Here is a 23171-nt window from a genome sequence, read left to right on the forward strand (position 1 = left end):
ATAGGAAATGACTAAAGAAAACCTTTCACAACGAAGCGCATAATATGTCCCCCATGTGCACATGGTGCGCGAAGCGCATCGTGCGTACATGCCCCATCCCACGGAACGTGGGCACGCGGTGCGCGCAGCGCACCGCGTGACCACCGTGCGTGCACGGCACTAACTGCGTAAAGTGGGCGCGCGGTGCGCAAAGCGCACCGCGTGCTCACTGTGCGCGCACGGTGCACGAAGCGCACCGTGCGCGCACGGAACGAACTGCGTTAACTGGGCGCGCACGCCACGAACGGCGTAAAGTAACTTAGCATTTAAAAAACCGTACAAATTCACTGAAAAAACCATAGGTACACACACGTTATAGTTAGGAAATAGCATTTAAAAAACCTTGCAAATTCACTGAAAAAACCATAGGTTTCACACATGTTATAGTTAGCTGGACATTTTACTGATAAAAAACCAATGAAATTCCCCCGTTCTAGTTAGTGCAGGCAACTATAACTCACGCGACCGCAATCCTCTGCTGATGACATATGTGTCTTTATGAAAAAAAAATATTTGTAATATATGTATAGCTAAAATTTAATGGAAGAAGACATGGGCAAATAAGTGTCTAAATACAGTATTAGCATCAGCGGAGGATTGCGGTCGCGTGAGTTATAGTTGCCTGCACTAACTAGAACGGGGGAATTTCATTGGTTTTTTATCAGTAAAATGTCCAGCTAACTATAACATGTGTGAAACCTATGGTTTTTTCAGTGAATTTGCAAGGTTTTTTAAATGCTATTTCCTAACTATAACGTGTGTGAAACCTATGGTTTTTTCAGTGAATATATATATCTATCTATATATATATATATATATATATATATATTCACTGAAAAAACCAAAGGTTTTAGAGTGAGTTATAGTTAGTTGGACATTTTACTCATACAAAACCATAGAAATTCCTCTGTTATAGTTAGTTCAGCTAACTATAACTCACGCCCCCTCAATGCACTGCTAATGACGTCACATATTACATCACTCATGACATGGTCGGTGATATCTCTGATGACATCACTGATGACATCACTGATGACATCATCCAGTGACTGTGTGTTTCTGTAAAGTTTAACTATGTTTAATATATATAGGGAAAGGCGTATTGAAGAATGAGTGGGTGTATAAGTGTCTAAATGGATGATTTATTTAGTGGATGCGTAACTGAGTCTATAAGAGAGTGATTAAATGTTTCTTACTGAATGCATGGGTTGGTGACTAAACTGTGTGAGTGTCTGTATCCATCTGTCTGTTGGTGTGTAAGCGGCTGCATGGGTTTGTGAATAGCTGCATGAGTGTGTATATGAGTTATTGATTGGGTGTCTGAGTATCTGTATGGGTGGCTGAGTGTTTGTGTGGGTGGGGTGTGTGTGACTTTGTGCATAGATGTGTGAGTGGGTGATTCACTGGGTGCATGGGTTCAAGAGTGCATCTGTGATGGACTACATGGGTGGGTGAGTGTGTGTATGGGTGTGTTAGTGAGTGAATGTATATATCAGTGGTACATGTGCGAGTAACTACATATTTAAAAGGCAGTATATATGTGTGTTAGAGTATTTAAATGGCTATAAGTGAGAGTGTGTGCTTATGAAAGTGGCTGTATGGATGAGTGTGTGGTTGTATCAGTGAATGTATAAGAGCGTAAGTATGTTCTAGTATTTGTATGAGTAAGTGAGCTGGTGTGTGTATAACTGTATAGGTGAGTAAATGGGTGTGTGATTATTTATTTGCATAACTGACTAGATGTATGAGTACCTCTCTGGATGAGTGGCGGTGTGTGAGTGTCTATATGAGTGTATGAGGGCATATGAGTCCTGTACTGAGTGACCATAAGTATGAGTGACTGTACAGATGAGTGAGTGGATGTGTGTGTAGACCTAAGAATCAGCGAGTGGGTATGTAGTTATTGGTGTTGGAGTGTCAATGGTTTTGAGAATGGCCGTCTGTAATTTAGAGTGGGAGTATCAAAGGTTATATTAGGGTGTGAGAAGATGCATCAATTTATCACATGGATGATGTCATCAGTGATGTAACTTGAGATGTCATCAGTGATGTCACTGACCATGTCATGAGTGATGTAATATGTGACGTCATCAGCAGTGCATTGCGGGGGCGCGAGTTAAAGTTAGCTTAACTAACTGTAACAGGGGATTTTCTATGGTTTTGTACGAGTGAAGTGTCCAACTAACTATAACTTACCCTAAAACCTATGGTTTTTTCAGTGAATATATATATCTATATATATATATATATATATATATATATATATATATAGATATATATATTCACTGAAAAAACCATAGGTTTCAGGGGTGTTATAGTTAGCTGGACTTTTCACTTGTACAAAACCATTGAAATTCCCCCGTTATAGTTAGTTCAGCTAACTATAACTCGCGCGCCCGCAATGCACTGCTGATGACGTCACATATTACATCACTCATGACATGGTCAGTGACATCACTCATGACATCACTGATGACATCTCAAATGACATCACTGATGACATCACTGATTACATCATCCAGTGAATGTGTGTTTTTCTGAAAATTAAATATGTTTTATATATGTATATCTCAAGGTCGATGGAAGAATAAATGGGTATATAAGTGTCTAAATGGATGATTTGTTTTTGAAAAATTGATTGTGTAACTGACTGATTAAGTGTATCATAGTGAATACATGGCTTAGTGAGTAATGTTTAAATATGTAAATATCTGTATCAGTCTCTCACTTTGTGTATAAGTGGCTGCATGGGTTGGTGAGTAGCTACATGGGTGTCTATATAGGTTATTAGTTGGTTTTTTGAGTATCAGTCTGAGTGTCTGCATGGTTCGGTGGGGGGTATTACGTAGTGCATAGGTGCATGAATGAGTGACTCACTGTTTGTATGGGTTGAACACAGCATGTGTGCAGGACTGTATGGGTGGATGAGTGTGTGTATGGGTGTGTTAGTGAGTGAATGACTGTCTCAATAGTGTCTTTATGAGTAACTACATATGTTTTAAACTAGTATATGTGACTATTGGTGTATATATGTGAGTATATGTGAGAGTGAGAGATTGAAAGAGTTCCTGTATGAATAAGTATGTGTTTCTATAAGTGATTGTTTAAAAGACTAAGTATGTGTAAGTTTCCGTAGAAGTAAGTATGGTGGTGTGTGTATAACTGTATATGCAAGTAAATGTATGTTTGATTCTTTATTAGCATGAGTGACTATGTGTGTGAGTAACTCTATGGATGAGTGGCATTGTGTAACAGGATGTATAGGTGTATGAGTACATATGATGAGTGAGTACATGTATGAGTGACTGTATAGGACTGTTGGTGAATGAGTGGATGTGTATGTGGATCTTAGAATTACTGAAGAGGTTGTTGTAACTGGTATTGGTATGTCCATTGTTTTGAAAATTTTAGTCTCTATTTTTGAATTTGTGTATCAAAGGTTATATTAGGGTGAGAGGAGGTCTGCCACTCTATCACAAGGATGATGTCATCAGTGATGTCATCAGTGATGTCATTTGAGATGTCATCAGTGATGTCATGAGTGATGTCACTGACCATGTCATGAGTGATGTAATATGTGACGTCATCAGCAGTGCATTGCGGGCGCGCGAGTTATAGTTAGCTGAACTAACTATAACGGGGGAATTTCAATGGTTTTGTACAAGTGAAAAGTCCAGCTAACTATAACACCCCTGAAACCTATGGTTTTTTCAGTGAATTTCTGAGGTTTTTTAAATGCTAATTCCTAACTATAACGTGCCTGAAACCTATGGTTTTTTCTGTGAATTTCAAAGGTTTTTTAAATGCTAATTTCTAACTATGCCTACAGAGATAGGACATGTGAAGAAAGAAGAAAAAATGCACAGAAAGAAACAAAAGAAGTGCAGAAAGAAGCAACAGAAGTCCTCAAATACGAAGATAAGTGCAGGAAGAAGGATAACGTGCAGAAAGAACAAAAAGAAGAGCAGAAAGAAGCCTTGTTGCAAAATCATCCTGTACCCTCAACTTTTTCAGACGGATACTGGTGGTAACTGAGTCTGACTAACCAGTCCTAGAGCCAGTGCTATGTTAAAAGACACTTAGAATACAGTGAAAACACCTACATACACTAGGGAACATTATGCGTTGGGGTCCCCCTGTGATTAGCATGACCTCCTCTGTAAGCCCCTAGTATATAATAGGGCATGGGGATTAAAACTACCTCTTAAAACAGGCCACAGGGCGTTTTTGCACACGTTAACTCAGGCCCCGTCCCCTCCATTCACCACTGTGTAAACACGCCCTGTGTCCATTTTTAGTTGGGAGATTAAGTTCATTTGAATCCTGAGGGTCCCTAGGGTCCAACTAGCCCACTAGGTACCTCCAGTAAGTGCCACAGAGCTGCGTTGCAGAGAGGTGTAAAAAGTGGCACGGCCTGGACCACCTCTCTGCAATGCAGCTCAGTGGCGCTTACTGGAAGCACTTGGTGGGCTAGTTAGCCCCCAGGGGCCCTCAGTATTGAAGGGAAATTATATCCCCAATTTAAAACGTGCCATAGTGCGTGTTTGCACACGTCACCTCAGGCCCCGTCCCCTCCCTTCACCACTGTGTAAACGCGCCCTGTGGCTGTTCTAAGTTGAGAGATTAAGTCCCCTTGAATCCTAAGGGTCCCTAGGGTCAAACTAGACCACTAGGTACCTCCAGTAAGCGCCACAGAGCTGCGTTGCAGAGAGGTGTAAAAAGGGGCTTGGCCTCAGAACACCTGGCTGCAGCGCAGCTTCCTGGCGCATACTGGAGATGCCTGTTGGGGGCGCGTTTGCAGAGTGCTGCACGGAGGGGGCATGGCCTCCGGCACGATGCTAGTCTTTTATTTATTTTAGTTTTTTAAGAAGGGGGGCTGTTTGGTTTGGTTTGCCCTGATGACCCCATCCCCCAGGGCCAGTCTCCTAATTATATTTTTTTGACCCCAATCCCCAGGGCCGGACACTGTTTTTTATTATTTTTAAAAAATATATATTCATAGACACACCTAGGACATGCTGGACAAACCGTACGTACCTATCACCATGACGATTTGCGTGATATTCATTAAAAGGCGACTATGCATGCAATGAATCCACGTGGAATGTATTTACACCACTAGTGAAGCTCTGACATGTCTGATGCCCTACCGTGCCTAATCCTGGTAGACACCCTTGTCGTTTATTTATACAAACATGGGTAGCTATTGACAGGCACATTTAATACACATGCACACCAAGCCATTCAAAGGGGATTCGACAAAAATTCGACCAAAACTATGCAAGAAACCCCCCTCACGGTTAATAAAACACACATCCACTGCCGGATGTGTAATACTTTTTATTTTACTCTCTGGAAAGGGGACGAACATCACTTGAGAGTCACAGCGTGCTCCTGACAGAGCCCAATGCTGTGTTACACCCACCATTGCCTGCCGAGTGCCACACACCTCTGTGTTGTATTCCACTAGCTAGTGCATATGCTATGACACTCTCTAGCCCATGTGCACTGTAACACCACCCCGTGAATATGTCATGCCACACTTGTCTTCGCACGGGTTATATTGCCCCATCTAACGTGCCTTACTCGATGCCTATGTTATAACGCACAGTGCTATTCCATACATATTACAATCTGGGATCCATATCTTTGTCACAGTGCATATGCAACGTTACACTCCACAGCACATATTTTATATTACAACTTTAGAGACTAGTTAGGTTACACAACACTGCCCTGTGCATATTACACTCCAAGGCGCATATCGCATAGCACGCGCTAGTGCCTGTGCTATCTCGCGCTCTCCAATGAATCTGTCATTGCGCACAATGTATTGCATATTATATTTCACGCCCGGTTCATCTTATATCACACTTTTTGGTGCATAGTTTATACCATACACTATATCTAGTTTTCATTTTCAATCGTGCTCTCAGGACTATGTTCTATATAACACTGTGTTCACCTACCCTTTTCACGGGCATTACATTTTGCGATAGGGGGTGGAGGGTCAGGGGGTGTTTCTGCCAAGTGAGCCCGGAGTCACAGTCACAAACGTCCTCTTCTTCCTGAATAAAAGTGAGAATATGCTGCATACTTGTTCATATTTTAAGTAGTTCGCACAGACACAATGTTTTAAAAACAATAAAGTTCCTAATACCCGCCTTCTCTGAACAGTTAGCTTGCTGCCCCATCCCCTTCCTCCCTATCCTCTGTTGTGTGAATCCATGGACTAGCCTCCTCCCTCCTGCCATGCATGGTCTGATGTGCTGCCACTGCCCTCAATTTAGTATGATGTACCAGTCCACTCCTCCTGCCCTCCATTGCCCAATTCTATGCCCCATCATTGACCTCCTGCTTAAACTCTGTGCTTAGCTTGCTGCCCCTATTCTCCTTCCCCCTGCCCTCCGATGTCTTTGTGCATGCCCCTGCTCCATCCTTTTTGCCCACCATGTCCCATGGACCTGCCACTCCTATCTACTCTGAGTGTTCTGTTGAGCTGCCACTCCCCTCCCACCTGCCTAGCATTGTCAGATGACTGTAACCTGTCCCTGCCACCTCCACCCTGCCTGTCCACATGCCATGCCCCTATCCTCTTCCTCCTGTCCTACATGGTCCATTGTACTGCCACACCCTTCTGCCCTCCCTGGTCTGTTGTGCTGCAACTGCTCCTCCTGCCTGCCCCGTGTGGTCTGTTGTGAGGTCCCTTCCCCTGAACTTTTTTGTCTGTGCACAGGTCCTGACCCTCCCTTCTATCCTCCATCGTCCTTTGTGCATGCCCCTCCACCCTCCTTCTTGCCCATCATAGCCATTGTGCTGCCACTAACCCTCCCACTTGCCATGCATGGTCTTCTGTGCTGCCATGGCCCCTCCCACCTTCCCTGTGTGGTCAGTTAGCTGCCTCTGACCCCCTCCCACCTTCCCTCCATGGTCTGTGTGTATGCCATCACAGTCTCACTGTTGCTCTTCATGGTGTGTCTTGCTTCTAGTGCCCATCCTGCCTGACCTCCATGGCTATCTTGCTGCTCCTGCCCTGCCCCCTTGCCCCCAGCCCTACTCCCTCCCTCCTGGCTTGTCTGTTCCATTGTAATGCCCCTGATCCGTCCCTCCTGCCCTTTATGGTCTGTTATGCTGCAGCTTTCTCTCCTGTCTGTCCATTATGGTCAGCTAGCTACCATTGCCTCTTGCCCCTCTGTTCTCTGTTGTCCATGTGCATGGTCCTGTCCCCTCCCTCTTGCTTTCTATGGATTGTTGTGCTGCACTTCCGTCCTGCATGCCCTGTGTGGTGTATTGTGCTGCTGCAAACCCTGATGCCTGCCCTGCAGGGTCAGTTTGGTGCACCTCTCCATGTCCCTCCTGTCCTCTGTTATCCAAGTCCATGTCCCTATCCCATTTCCTTCCATGATCCAATGTACCATACTTGCGAACATTTTGAACTTGGTAAGAGGGAGATTTTGAAAAAAAACTGGGGTATTGATTTTCCCCTTTGAGTTACATTGAAAAAGAGGATATTGTAGACAGGAGACAGATCAAATAAAGCCCATTTGAGCTTAAAAACATTGGACGTTTCCTGGCTGAATCGGGTCTGTTGGCATGTATGGTTGTACTACCATTGCCTCTTCCTTCTGCCCACAATGGTCTATTACATTGCCACAGCCTTGAAGGAGGGTAGATTTTGTATCACAGGGGGCCCCTGGCCCGTTCTGTCCACACCTGAAGTATGAGACCCTTGCCCTTGCCCTGCCAGCTGCATTTGTAGGCCGTATTAAATTGACCAGCGGGTCCTGTGTTGCTATGTAATTATCCTGAGACATCCTTACCACTCAGCCAGCATAAAACCCCTGTGTAGGCCCTTCTGTTCAATATGTAGGCCTCTTTGTTAAATTGACCATAGCTCTGCAATTTTAGTGTATAGCAGTCTGAAGGCAGGTCTGCGAGGCCTTCTGATCCAAACTAGTAGCCCCCACCCTACCCGAGTGCTCCGTGCTCGGTATCAAAGTTCAACATCCCCCTGAAGCTGTCGACATACAGTAGGCTGCATCCTGGACTGGTACTTGCTTCCTGGGCAGGTTTCCCGCTTTTAAGGAAGTGGCAACCGCAGAGCGTCAAGTTAGGAGAACTGAGGAGATTTTATACATGAATATATTGAATTCCCGTACAATACCCATTATTTTCTGCTTGCTCTATGGAACTTACGATAAGCGATTGGCCTGAGAGACTGACCTTTTCACCCAGTCCATTGTCAGCATTAAGTGGGTAAATGACGAAATGTCTGGTAAAATCTGCAGACGAAGCTTTTGGGTAGCATACGTAGGTAGATGTAGCGTGCAAAGGAGCCCACAAAATGATATAAAAAGGAGCACCCACAGATATCGACGGACTACCTCGCCGTCTGTATGTAGGTTAACAGGCAGTGCAGGTTTTCCCCAAGAGCTGGGAGCTCTTGTCTTCCTTTTCTTAAAATGTCTTGCTCTGCTTTGCTTGAAGTATCTTATTCTATTTTACCTATATGAAATGTCATGTTATGTTTAACCATTGTTCTCTTTACTTTTGCATTTAAAAGATTTTGTATTGTAATTGCAGGAATGCTTGCTCTAAGAGTAAACGTGAGTGTTCCTAGGTAACATTTTCCTTGGTGTAACTTGTTTCTCATGATGCATTTATAGATGTGTTTTCTCTCTCTCTCTGTCAGTACATTAATTGAGATACAGAGAATATTATGACAGCTGTATGATTATCTGGATTCTGTATTTTGTACTTTATGTCTCTATTCTGCGGTTTCTTTGAAGTTGCATCTTCTCATTAAACTGCCATTGTATTCTGCCTCCAATTCCATGTCTCATATGTCTGTTTTCTTCATTTTTGGAGCAAGCGTTCCTAGGCACCCCGGCTCAAATTAAGGTGCCCCTTTTGTCCCTGACTCACTCTCCTGCTCAGTTCTGTGGTGGCTCCCGGGGATCTGGGGACCGCCCCTAGCTTCCTTGACCCGTAATAGATCTTCCCTCCAACAGCCTCTCTTGCAAGTCCTGTATTGTTGGTTTGTTGCCCCTGCCCCCCTTTCCACTGCCCTCCATAGTCTGTTGTGCTTCCACGGCCCTTCCTGCCTGCTCAGTGTGGTTAAATTGTTGCCTTTGCACCCTCCTACCTGCCTTCAATTTTCAGAGTCCGTGCCCCTGGCCTCTGCCTCTCAACAGTATCCTAATGAACAACTAGATTGCTAACATTCTATATTTATTACAAAAGTGTGGAACGCCTGACATCATCTTGATGTAATCAAAACTGTAATACCTAGAGCATTTCCTTTAGAAATTACATATATGTGAGGGTCTTATCGGCATCAAAATTATGGTTAGTGCTCTAAAAGACTAAAATAAGGACATATTTTCTGAGTTTTCAAATAGCGACAAAGCACTTTTAAATTATTTGTTATCTTTATGTTTTTTTATCCAGTTGACCACTTGATTAAATGTTGCACTTAGGGGAGAGGATGTGGTGTTACTTCCAGAACTGCAGACTTTGCAACTGGGGAACCAGGTTGCAGTTTCTGCTTCAGCTCGACATTCTGTGATTCTGGTCAAATCACTTAGTCTCCCCATGTCTACAACCAAAATGAATTTGTTCTTGTGTGATGTAACCAATGCTCATGTAAAGCACTCCAATACCTGACAAGTCTGCACTATATAACACTGCAAAAACACAAAATAATAAGTGTTTTGCACACTTCTGTCATTGGGCTATATTTGGGCTACATCTGGGTGATTTTGGGCTACATTTGGGCTCTTTTGTCTCCGGTGGCCATCTTGGGAGATTTATTTGTTATGAAGTTTCCTAATTTCCTCATGTACTGCAGTCTCCTCAGTAGGAAATGCTTTCAGTTTTTTACTTTGATTCCATCATGAAGGTATTCAGATATGTCACACATTTGCCATAAATTCTGAATGTTAGCACTCTAGTTGCTCATTAGATCACTGTAGTAAAACTACTGCACCATGGAAGTCTGCTCCTGGTATTAAAAGTGCATGTTTCAGTCTGCATGTCAGAATTTTTTAATGAAATAGAAGAGGATTTGAGAAGTCACTCAAAATGTGCCCTCATTTTCTTTCTTCAGCATTAATCATAATTTCTATGGCAAAATGAACCTCCTCATTGTGTTCCTTTTTAAATTAAATGTTTTAAGTGTTACCAGTTTATTCCAATCAAGATGGCTTCAGGTGTGCCATACTTTTGTCATAATGAAGACAGTAAGCGCTCTAGTTGTTTTTAAGAACATTCTGGGACATTCTGTCATTGGGCTATACTTGGGCTACATCTGGGTGATATTTGGGCTACATTTGGGCTCTTTTGTCTCTGGTGGCCATCTTGGGAGACTTATTTGTTATGAAGTTTCCTAATTTCCTCATTTACTGCAGTCTCCTCAGTAGGAAATACTTTCAGTTTTTTACTTTGATTCCATCAAGAAGGCATTCAGATGTGTCACACATTTGCCATAAATTCAGAATGTTAGCACTCTTTTTGCTCATTAGATCACTGTAGTAAAGCTACTGCTCACCAGGGAAAACTGCTGCTGGTATTGAAAGTGCATGTTTCAGTCTGCATGTCAGAATTTTTTAATGAAATAGAAGAGGATTTGAGAAGTCACTCAAAATGTGCCCTAATTTTTCTTTCTGCAGCACTAATCATACTTTTTATGGAAAAATGAACCCCCTCATTTTGTTCCTTTTTAAATTAAATGTTTTAAGAGTTACCACTTTAATCCAAGCAAGATGGCTTCAGGTGTGCCATACGTTTATCATAAGTAGGACTGTTAGCGCTCTAGTAGTTCTTTGGAACACTCTGGGAAGCTGCAGTAGAACACAAAGGAATCAACTGACAGTCTCTGCCCTTGTTGGATGTACATGTTTTACTGAGAATGTCAGACTTCATTCTCACATGACTGAGAAAGATAATGTGAATTTACAGAAAATAAGCTCTCAGTTTAGCCTATAGATCACCTTTCAAACCTCTGTGGTAAAAGCATGAGAAAATATTTTTCTCTCAATCATGATATCCCAGCAGAAGGCTTTTTCACATGGTGAAATCACCTTAGAACATATCACAATTACTAAAATGAGTATGGTACCATCAACAAATGATTTATAATGTAACTAAAGTCTTAAAACCTTCTATTAACTGCAATGCTTTTTAATGAGGTGCTATCATGTATATTGGTCCCAAGATGGCTGCCAACACTTCTTGGATGAAGTGCTGACAGCCAATCAGATCTCAGTATGAGATGTGTGGTTAGGCTCCGCCCACATATATATATGCTTTTAAATGCTATTTTCTCAGGAAATACTGAACAGATTTACACCAGACCTGCAAAAGGCACTTCCTTGACCTTATGGCTACCTCTCTGCCAAATTTCAAGTAATTCTGTTCAGCCGTTCGGGCTGTAGCTGTGTCTAAAGGTCCTATGGAAAAATGCATGGGGAAAACGCGTTTTGGGACCCCCCTTTTTTCTCGGCCCCTGCTTGACAAATCCCCCCGAGACTTTCAGGGTAGGAGCGGAGCGTAGCGCCCCACCTATTTTGAAAATTTCGCGAGGATTCGTCGACCGGCGCCAAAGTTATTCCAAATAGAATGTTGCGGATTTCCTATGGAAACAGGGTCCTAACTATAACTACCTACTGGCGACCGCCAGTAGGTAATATATATAGATATATATATATATTAACTTTTACACAAAAATAGCAAGACTACAGCAAAAATAATACCTCAATTAGTGTTTCCCATAGATGAGCCAGAGGAACTAAACAATTTTAAATTAAAACTAAACTAACCAATGAAATAAAACTATAAACAACTTTAACCAATAAAGTCAAAAAATGTAATTGACAAGATAAAAAGTACACTCATTTACACAATTGACAAATGCTGCAAGAAGAGGAAACTGCAGGATTTTCTCACCAAACCATGACAGAAATATGTATATTCCAGCAACTACTTAACCGAGTAAATACAACTTATATATACACTAAAATGTAATTGTTATTAAACTTACATTTTTTAAACAACAATTTATTAATAAAATACTATTCAATTTCTATCTTTTTACATAGACACTCTAAAAGAAAAACCCAGGCTTTGAAGCAGTGGTAAGCCACTTGAAAATAACAACTTTCAAATAGCATCAAAAAAATATAAGAAAGCAAGTATCAATAAATTAATAAAAATGTATAAACTCATCCAAGTAGTGAGCTCAAATTAATCTAATGACCTCAACGTCTAGAAACTAAAAACAAATTAACATTTAAAATTAAACTTAAGAATTGTTTTCATCCAACAGAAAACAAAACACCACCCCAATGGAAAAGCTGAAAAATAGTTAAAAAAATCTATACACAACATACATGTAAGCATACAAAATAGAACTGATTACATAATTTTAAATGTAATTGAGGACCCAAAAAAATTAAATAATAATAATAATTTTAAATGTAAGTAATATATATACAATCGTTAAAAATTTCGATATATTTAAACCCTTACACTGCTTTCAGATACATTGACAAAAGCTGCAAAGTATGTCCCTTCGCAGAAAGGAAAGCAGTTACAAAATCACAAGGGCTACACCTACAGTCAAGAAACTGCATCAATAGAAACTATAAACTGTAAATGTCCTAAATATAACTCTAATGCATGCTATGGCAGGGCAACTTCATGCTATGGTAGGGCAACTTCATGGCAACTACAAAAATAATGTAATTCATGCAAAGGAGCACAACCATCCCCCATATGTAACAGAAATAGAAGTACGAGAGATATTGCAAGAAATAAGAGAAGCAAGCACTAGCTCCCAGGAACCCACAAGCAAAATCCTTAAAGATATACTACCTAAAGTTCACAAACATATAAAAGGTCAACTAACCCCTCTCCACACTTTAAAACATTTAATTTCATGAACTAAAAGAGCGTCCCCAACTGCTCCTATAATATACCAAGACATACACATATCTGAACACTTAACAATGACACATAATGATGAACCTTTTCTTTTACATGACAACCTAAAAAACAAAAAATGAATCCTATTATTCTCCACAGCAGATAACTTACTAAAACTACGACAAAGTAATACGTGAATGATGGATGGGACATTCAGAATGTGTGCCAAACCATTCACTTAGATATATACCATACATGATGACTCTCAAAAGGAAAATATTGCTTTTATATATGCTCAACTACCATATAAACTACAAGTTCCTATACCATATCAAACACAAAACAAATAATTACTATCACCTAAAAATAATCATAGACTTTGAGCAAGTTATGAGTCAGACAATTCTAAAAATGTACCCCCACACAGCCATTAAAGGATGTTACTATAATTTAAATTAAAGTATATGGCGACGCCTTAAGCATTGAATATTCTACAATCAGTCAATTTGCCAATAAAATAAAAAAAATGATAGTACTGCCTATGTCCCTGTCACATAGGTAGCCAACAACTACAATGTAAATGTAAATGTGTTGTACTTGTATAGCGCACTGTTACCCTGGGGTTTCCTGGCGCTGTACTCATACCGCTGTGGAACCCTTCCTGGCTTTTCCCTGTGAAATGTCCACTCCTGGGCACCCCCAAGGTGAAGCCAGGCATCCCAGCGCTGTTGGGGCCGTTGTGGAGATTAGGCAAGCTATTGCCCAGAGTTGCAGAGTGGGACCCATGATTAGAATAGGCACCGAGGCGAGAATTAACAGGTCCGAGGAAATTGAGCCCAAGTCCCGCCGAGGCCTTCATCAGGGTCTGCTGCTCTAACCATTGAGCCACACTTCTCCACTATCCACAATCTACTAATAGAACGAGGATATGGCACAGCAGCTGGAGCTGCCAACCCAGGAGCTGGACATCCAGTTTTGAGTCTCGACGTCGGATCAACATCCTGTGATTCTGGTCACATCATCACTTAATCTCCCTGTGCCCATGGACAGCGCCTGGATACCGCCATGGGTAATAGGCAGTGCTATATAAATCTACAAACTTTATCTTTCTACCAGAAAAATGAAGACAAACTTAGTCCTTTAATGGGCTATTGTGAAGGCACTTGCGTTGGCAGTCTGCATCGCTCAGGACCCAAACGCCAGCCCAAATTACAAATACCATGGTGCAATGTGTGTAAAATCACATTGGCACAGGAAGATAAAGCAAACAACACAGGGGAAGGATGGCTCAATGCCTTCCAATCCATATTAGGCAAACACAACCTAGAGGCTGATTATGATGCAACCGCAAAAGGCTCTGACACTCAGTCAGAGCCTTTTTAGCTGCATCGTAATCAGCCGCTTGGATTCATTTACGTCCGCCTCATCCTGATGGAGGTGGTCGTAAACGAATCTGACCGGTCATTCCAGCTGGCATACAACAGTCTTGCTCAGCCCGTCCGCCAGTCGGAATGCCATCAGTTAACTCAAGGGCAGGCCTGTCCGCCCTTGAGATTATGATGGCTGTTTCCGACTTGGTTTCCATGCCAGTTGGTCCGACATGGAAACCATTCCGGAAAGCGTCTTTGGGGGCCCCCAGTAGGGCCCCCTTTGGGGCATGGCCTCTGGTTAGAGGCCAAGTCCCTGTTGATTCCTGCACCTTGTGGCAGGCACCTTGAGATGTCTGCCACAGGGTGCATGGATGAACTGCACCTCCCATTGTAAAATAGAGGAATGTCTCATCCTAATGAGCCGGTCGGGATCGCCGACGGTGTCAGTCGGTCCCATGACCGATGTGGTGTCAGGCGGAAGTGTTTGTTATCAGCCCCTTACACTTTACCTGTTTATTGAAGCATTACAAAAAGAGCATAGCTACCAAGAACGAAGAATTGAACAATACGTTACCCAAATTGCCCCCTAAATGTAGCAAACAAACCAACAGAATGTAAGGTAGGATACAATTTTAAGTCAAACTCTTCATAAATAACAAAGAAGTCCGTGCATACCCCATATGCCTCCCTGCATGTATCCCCTGTCGCAGAGACAACAGGAGGTCCTGTAGGGCCTCATTCGTTTCCTCACCACCATACTTCTCATGGCAGGCTCACCATCATGAAAACTGTGGCGGGGAGGAAACTCCTAATAAGCTTGGTGGTGCTGCAGTGGTACCACCAGTCTACTAGGGGCCTTAAACTGCTGCAAGACTGCCAGGGATTGCAGATCTCTCGTGGAAGTCACGGTCCCTTGGTGGTCCGACTGCCCAACTTGTAACGAGACGGTTGGACCACTGCCGCACCGCCACTATGGGTTTGGCAGTCCATCAGACTGCCAAACTCATAAGGCCCTTAGAAATAGTTATAACATTTTATTACATCAGTCAAAAAAAGAATCACCAGCTAATAATTAAAATACAAATTCAATCCATCACATTAAAAATTACAACAAATACACCAACCAATTCCACATAACAATCACATATTAGTAACACAAACATTTTTAAATTAAAGTTCTGACCCAAAAGGAAATGAGTTTGACCGCCCCCAGCGGTGGTACTCTGACGGAGGTGAGCCACCCGCCTTATTATGAGTTGGGCAGATCTACCCTGAATGGGAAATATTGTAAAAAATTTGAATAGCTGTATACAACAATGTTAAAAATAGTAAACGTAAAACATGTCAAAATATGTTAATATAAAATATAAAAAGTATGAAGTATAAATTAAATAGTAGTATAAAATATATGCAATTTTTAAATATATACTTAAAAAACATAAGATAAATATTGGAAAAAATGAATGAAAAAGTTTAAAATATTAATAAACTGTTAAACAATATAAAGTAAAAGTTGAAAATATACCACATACACTACTAAGGGCCCAATTACGATGCCATAGTAAATGGCTCCGACCCTCGGTCAGAGCTGTTCCGATGGCATCGTAATCAGCTGTTCAGATGAATTTCCGACCGACCCATTTGGATGGAGTCGGTCGGAAAGGAATCTGAGCTGGATTTCCAAATGGCTTCTGACGGGCTCGGCGAGCCCGTCTGCCATTCGGAAAGCCTCCAGTAATCCCAAGGGCGGCTCTTTTTGCCCGAGGGATTACAATGTCAGATTCTGACAGCCTTTCTGTGCCGACCTTTCCAACACAGAAAGGCTGTTGGAAGTTGACTTTGGGGGCCCCCAGCAGGGTCCCCATGGGTGCACGGCATCCAGTTGGAGGTCAAGGGGGCACCAATGGTTCCCCACTGTTGATCCCCCATGGGGTGCAGGGCTAAACTGCACCTCTTCTGTTTACAGTGAGAGCATGCATTCCGGTCAGAATGCATGCACCCATTCTAAAGAACAGGAGTACAACCGAACAGTGTTCAGTCGCATCCTAATTGCTGGGTTGGGACCACCGACAGGAGGTTGGTCGGTCACTGTACCAAATTGATGTCGACGGACTTAGGTTCGTCCGACATCGAAATCGGGCCCTAAGTGTATATAATTTACTTATTTTTTATCAATAAAAAGTAAGTTTTATATACCTAATTTGATAGAAATGTTTATTTTTGACATGCAATAAATATAATTTTAAATGTCAAAATATACAATTAATAAAGTATGAAAAAATAAATAAAAGATAAAAATGTGCAACGTCTTTACCACTTAAACAATGTAATGAATAATATAATTGGATACAGACATACATCTAGTTTTTTTATTTTATTTCTAATGACCTACAATAGTAATACAATAGCACAAACTATTTCTGCAGCACACAAATTGAAGTAAAAAATTGATAGACATTAAAGGGGTGACATTTACTATTCCCACTCCATTCTAGCCATACTGGGGGAAGGCGTTGGACACTAAAGGGGTTACATTTACTATTCCCACTCCAATGTAAGCCAATTTGGAGAAAGTGTTGGACACTAAAAGGGTTACATTTATTATTCCCATGCCACTTCAATCTAAATCAATGTGAGGAATGTGTTGGATACCTAAGGGGGTGACATTTACTATTCCAACTCCATTCTAAACCAATTTTGGGAAAGCATAGGCCACTATAAGATTACATTTACTATTCCCATGCTACTCCAATCTAAATCAATTTGAGGAATGTGTTGGATACCTAAGGAAGTGACATTTGCTATTTTAACACCATTCTAAACCAATTTCGGGAAGGCGTAGGACACTAAATGGATGACATTTACTATTTCCACTCACATCTAAACCAATTTGGGGGAAAGTGGGAACACTACAAGTGTTACATTGACTATTCCCACTCCAATCTAAACCAATTTGAGGGAGGTGTTGAATACTTGAAGGGTAACATTTAATAATCCCACTCCAATGTAAGGCTAATTGAAAAAGTTGTTTGACACTTAAGAGGTGAATTGTTTATTTGACTATAGGCACCTCAATATTAAATAATTTTAAACATGGTAATACATATTGAAAACAATAAATGCACAACTAATACTACATACCCATAAACATTCTTTTTGACTATAAAATACATTGTAAAATTATCTAAAAAAAAATTGCCTAAACTACAAACCTATATATACAAATTTAGGGGCTCATTACGAAGTCTGCCATCGTAGCTGGGACTGGGACCGCCGCCTGTAGGGCGGTGGTTCCGCAACCCCGATTACGATGCGACTGCCACCTTGGCAGTCGCATCACCCGTACTTTGCATTGTGGCGGGGATGCGTTCAGCAGCCCCCCCCACAATGCAAATACGAAGGCAATTGTATATCCCTGCACTACGTGGCAGGCACCATGCATTGCCTGCCACACGGTGCAGGGATATGTAGGGGACACCATAGGTGCCCCCCAGTGCATTTGTCCCAGGGATGAAGGGGGGCCTGCTACGGGCCCCGAATCCGTTTCCGCCTGTCTTTTCATGGCGGGTTGACTGCCACAAATAGATTGGCAGAAAGGGATATTGTAATCCCTACGGTGGCCTACGTTTTCGTTCCGCAAGGCGGTCAGAGAAGGGTCACCTTGCGGAACCGTGGCGGACGGTCTTTGCAACCGCTACGTTTCCAGATCGATTCTTCCCCATCGTAATATGGCGGGGGGAAAGTAGCAGTTCAATGGTGGAGGGACCTCCACCGCATGGCTGGCGGCGGCGGACTCTCCGCCATCGGAATGACGCCCTTAAATATTAAAATAAAATGTTTTCAGACATTGCTAAACTTTAAACCATAAAAAAATATTTGTTTATTCAAAAATGAAAAATGATAAAAATAGAATCGTGAAAATAATTGTTTTCATTTGATATATATATATCAAAAGATAAGCTTTAAATAGAAAATACAAATAAAAATGTAACAATATCTACAATCTAAACTTGTATTTTGCATAAACTTAAATAAATTACATTTTACAACAAATCAGATTATTTCTTGTTAATAAAAACGTAGCTATATATTTTGAAAAAAATATATTGTTTTACCGCTCACATATTAATTAAAATGAAAAGTATTAAGATAAAAAATGTTTTTAAATTAACAGCCAAAATGTTAATTTATAATATACATTTAAAAAAATCTTCTCACCCTTATCCCCTGGAAACTTAATATCCTGTTACTAAAAAAAAAAGGTTAAACAATTATTCATGTACATAAAACATCAAAATATACAAATTTCATAATTTTCATAACTACAAAAAACGCCTTACTGAATTCACAAATATAAAAAAATACAATGAAACAAAGTACAATATTTACATACTAATGAACACTTACGAGCAATATTGCATACAATGATATTCACTACATTGATAGTTTTTTACAAAGATATTAAAAACAACACTAAAAACTATATTTTTACCTTTGATATTCCTATCGATGATATTATTGATGTCCCAATATTCTTCACGCAATATTTTTGGATCATTTAATATATAGATTTAGATATTCTGTGCAAGATTACGAGTTTGGTAGTCCAACCGCCCGAATGCCACGTCCGTGGCTGCAAGAAGACCACCGTGCTGGCGGTCTTTAGATTGCCGTATTACGAGCTTACCACGGTGGGAGTGGAGATCTTGCGGTAGTGCTGATTAGTGTTCAATATGTTTTGATGCCTGTGTAAACATTTCAACTGTATATGTGTGGAATGCACATATATGCATGATACATGTGGAAAAATACCACCTACCCATTGCAGAGTCTGACCCATATCTGGGAAGTCCAGGCAATGGGTATATGGTAAAAAAAGAACACCACATACAGGCTCCTAATCCTCTGGGTTAAAATGCTGCTGTGAAGAGGGACCTGAAGAAAGGGAACCAAGTCGAACTCTGACTGAAATAACAGGAAAGGGTTGAGTACGCACCCCAAATCCTTTGTTTCTGCCGACACCCTCGTCGCTCTCAACCCAGGAAGGACCCACACCTGCTGCAAGGCCGCCCGAAGCACACCCAAGGTCCCTTCACCTGCCTGAACTGCAGCTTCTCCTGCCTCGAAGGCACGAGACACCCGCCACGACAGAACCCAACTGACTTAGATGCATCCTGATCAACACCCGCTCCGCATGCAAACACGCCATTGAGCTCTGGGACCTACTCGACACCACATCCCCGGACGTCACCTTCCTGACCGAGACCTGGATGAACGAAGCCTCCTCGCCAGACATCACCATAGCCATCCCCGATGGGTACAAGATCACCCGCAGAGACCGCACCAATGGGGCCGGCGGAGGAATCGCCATCATCCACAAAAACACCATCAAGATCTCAACAAACACCAACGACACCCTGAGCACCGCCGAACACATGCACTTCCAGATCTACACGGACCCCAAGACCACCCTAAGAGTCGCCCTCGTCTACAGACCACCAGGACCCCAGCCTCAATTCTGCAACTCCATCGCCGACCTCATCAGCACGCACACACTGACCTCCACCGACTACATCCTCCTCGGAGACCTGAACTATCATCTGGAGAACAACAACGACAACAACTCCTCCACCCTGATCGACAACCTCACCAACCTCGGACTAAAACAGCTCGTCACGATGCCGACCCACATCGCCAGTCACACACTTGATGCCATCTTCTCCTCAAGCCCCCACGTCACCTTCAGCCACGCCTCTGAACTCACCTGGACAGACCACCACTGCATCCACTTCTCCTTCCGAAAACCCCCCACACACCACCACACCCTACAGATCCCCCGCGCTGCTGGTTCAAAGTCACTGAGGGACAACTACAGACAAGCCTCGCACTCAACCCTCCGACCAATCCCACCAACCCCGATGATGGTGCACTCACCCTCGAACGCTGGATGAACCACAGCGCCAACACCGTAGCCCCGCTGAAAATACCCACCAACAGAGACACCAGCAAAAGAGCCAGCTGGTTCACTCCTCGCCTCAAAGCGCACCTGCCGGAAACTAGAGAACGTATGGCATAGCGACAAGACGCAGGACAGCTGCGCTGCCCACAAAGACGCCATCCGCAACCACCACCACCTCATCAGGACTGCCAAAAAGACATCCTTCACAGACCGCCTTGACAACGACGCACAGAACAGCAAGGAGCTCTTCAACATCGTGAAGGAACTCTCCAACCCCAGCTCCAGCGCCAAAGACATCCCGCCATCGCAAGCCCTGTGCGACTCCCTCACCACCTTCTTTCACCGAAAAATCACCGACATCCATGACAGTTTCAAACCCCGGACAACCCGCCGCCATGCCGCACCGGACCCACCGCACCCCACCATCCAAGACTCCCTGACAAACTCGGCCAAAGTGAGCATCGAGGACACGATCAAGATCATGGGCACAATCCACCCCGGATCCCCGTCCGACCCTCTCCCACACCACATCTTCAACAAAGCCAGCAATTCCATCGCACCCCACCTGCGCAACATCATCAACCTCTCCTTCGAGACCGCTACCTTCCTTGAGAACTGGAAGCAAGCAGAGATCAACGCCCTACTGAAGAAACCCAAGGCGGATCCGAGCGACCTCAAGAACTTCCGGCCCATCTCTCTGCTTCTGTTCCCAGCAAAGGTCATTGAGAAGATAGTTAACATCCAGCTCACCCGTCACCAAGACAACAACATCCTGGACCCCTCCCAATCAGGATTCCGCAGCAACCACAGCACCGAAAACGCCCTCATCGCCGCCACAGACGACATCAGGATCCTTCTAGACAACGGCGAGACGGCGGACCTCATCCTCATAGATCTCTCTGCCGCCTTTGACACCATCTGCCACCACACACTACGTACGCGCCTCCAAGACGCAGGGATCCGGGAGAAGGCCTTGGACTGGACCACCTCCTTCCTCTCCGGCAGAACTCAGAGAGTCCGCCTCCCCCCGTTCCGGTCCAAGGCCTCTGAGATCATCTGCGGCGTCCCACAGGGATCCTCCCTCAGCCCCACGCTGTTCAACATCTACATGGCACCACTAGCACGCATCGCCCACCAGCACGACCTCAACATAATCTCATACACCGATGACATGCAGCTGATCCTCTCCCTCACCAAGCACCCTCTCACCGCCAAATCCACCCTCCACCAGGGAATGAAGGCCGTCGCCGACTGGATGAAGGAAAGCCGACTTAAGTTGAACTCAGACAAGACAGAGATCCTCATCCTCGGGCCTAACCCCTCAGCATGGGACGACTCCTGGAGGCCCGCATCACTGGGGACCCCCTCGGCTCCTACAGACCACGCACGCAACCCGGGAGTCATCCTCGACTCGAAACTCACCATGACCAAACAAGTCTACGCAGTCTCCTCCACCTGCTTCAACACCCGCCGCATGCTCCGCAAGATCTACAGATGGATCCCGACAAACACGAGAAAAACAGTCACCCAGGCCTTAGTCAGCAGCAGACTCGACTACGGAATCGCCCTCTACGCCGGAGCCTCGTCCAAGCTCATCAACAGACTACAAAGAATCCAGAATGCCTCTGCATGCCTGATCCTCGACGTCCCACGCCGCGACCACATCGACCCCCACCTGAGGAACCTACACTGGCTCCCCGTCGACAGAAGGATCTCCTTCAAGCACCTGATCCATGCACACAAGGCACTCAACAAAACCGGCCCAGCCTACCTCAACAGCCGACTCTCCTTCTATGTACCCAACAGGATACTCCGCTCTGCCGACCACAACCTGGCAACGGTCCCGCGCATCCGTAGAACCACTTCCGGAGGCAGATCCTTCTCCCACCGCGCCACCAAGACATGGAACACCCTCCCCCTCTACCTACAACAAACCGACGACCTACCGACCTTCAGGAGACGACTCAACACCTGGCTTTTCGACCAGTAGCAGCAGCACCCCCCCCAGTGCCTTGAAACCCTTGCGGGTAAGTAGCGAGCTTTACAGATTAACTGATTGATTGATTGATTGACTTGAAGCTGGTGGTCCCACCGGCCAACTCGTAATACGGATGGTGGTGAAACTCTTCTGTACCACCATGTGGCAGAGGCTTTTCCCCAACCACGACCCCAGTGGTCTGCTACGTGCTGGTGGTTTCCGCTGTTCAGCCACAGTCTTTCCAATTCCAATCAGCCCATCTCATGATACAGCGGTCTGACCGCCGAGCTCATGGTGGCCGGACACCTACCACAGGTATGGCGGTTCCTGGACCACCAAACTCGTAATAATGCCCTTTGTCCAAACAACAGTAACTTCAATACTAATACTTTGTGAACGTGTCTTTAGCCACAGTGAAGAGGGGACATTGGACTGAGTCAAATATAAGGGGCTATGTTTGCTGTTTTGTGTATGGCGTAAAACTAAACAAAGCATGTAAAGATTAGAACTGAGGATTCCTGTAGAAATTAATGTAGTATCATACTTTTATCTGCTCCATAACAGTGCTAAAGATACATTGGCACTATCACAAGAAGTAGTCACCACATGAAATAAAACTTATTATTTTAAGGAAATACAATTTGGAAGGCTTGCACTGAGAATCCAGAAAAAAAACTGTAATTAAGGAGAATAAACATAAAGAAAGCTTTCAGGAATTTATTATTTTAATGGAAACAGTCAAGATTGTGCATTCACAATTAAATAGGTAAATCACCTTCTTATTTTATCAAAATTAATAAATAGATTTCAAACCAAACTTACTTTTTCCTCGGCCATTTTTATCTTTTGGCTTTAAGAAAAGTTTTTCAGTGAATTTACATGATTTTGACTTATCAAATAT

This window comes from Triturus cristatus, chromosome 3_1 (assembly GCF_964204655.1).
Source record: "Triturus cristatus chromosome 3_1, aTriCri1.1, whole genome shotgun sequence".
In the NCBI taxonomy this organism is placed as follows: domain Eukaryota; kingdom Metazoa; phylum Chordata; class Amphibia; order Caudata; family Salamandridae; genus Triturus; species Triturus cristatus.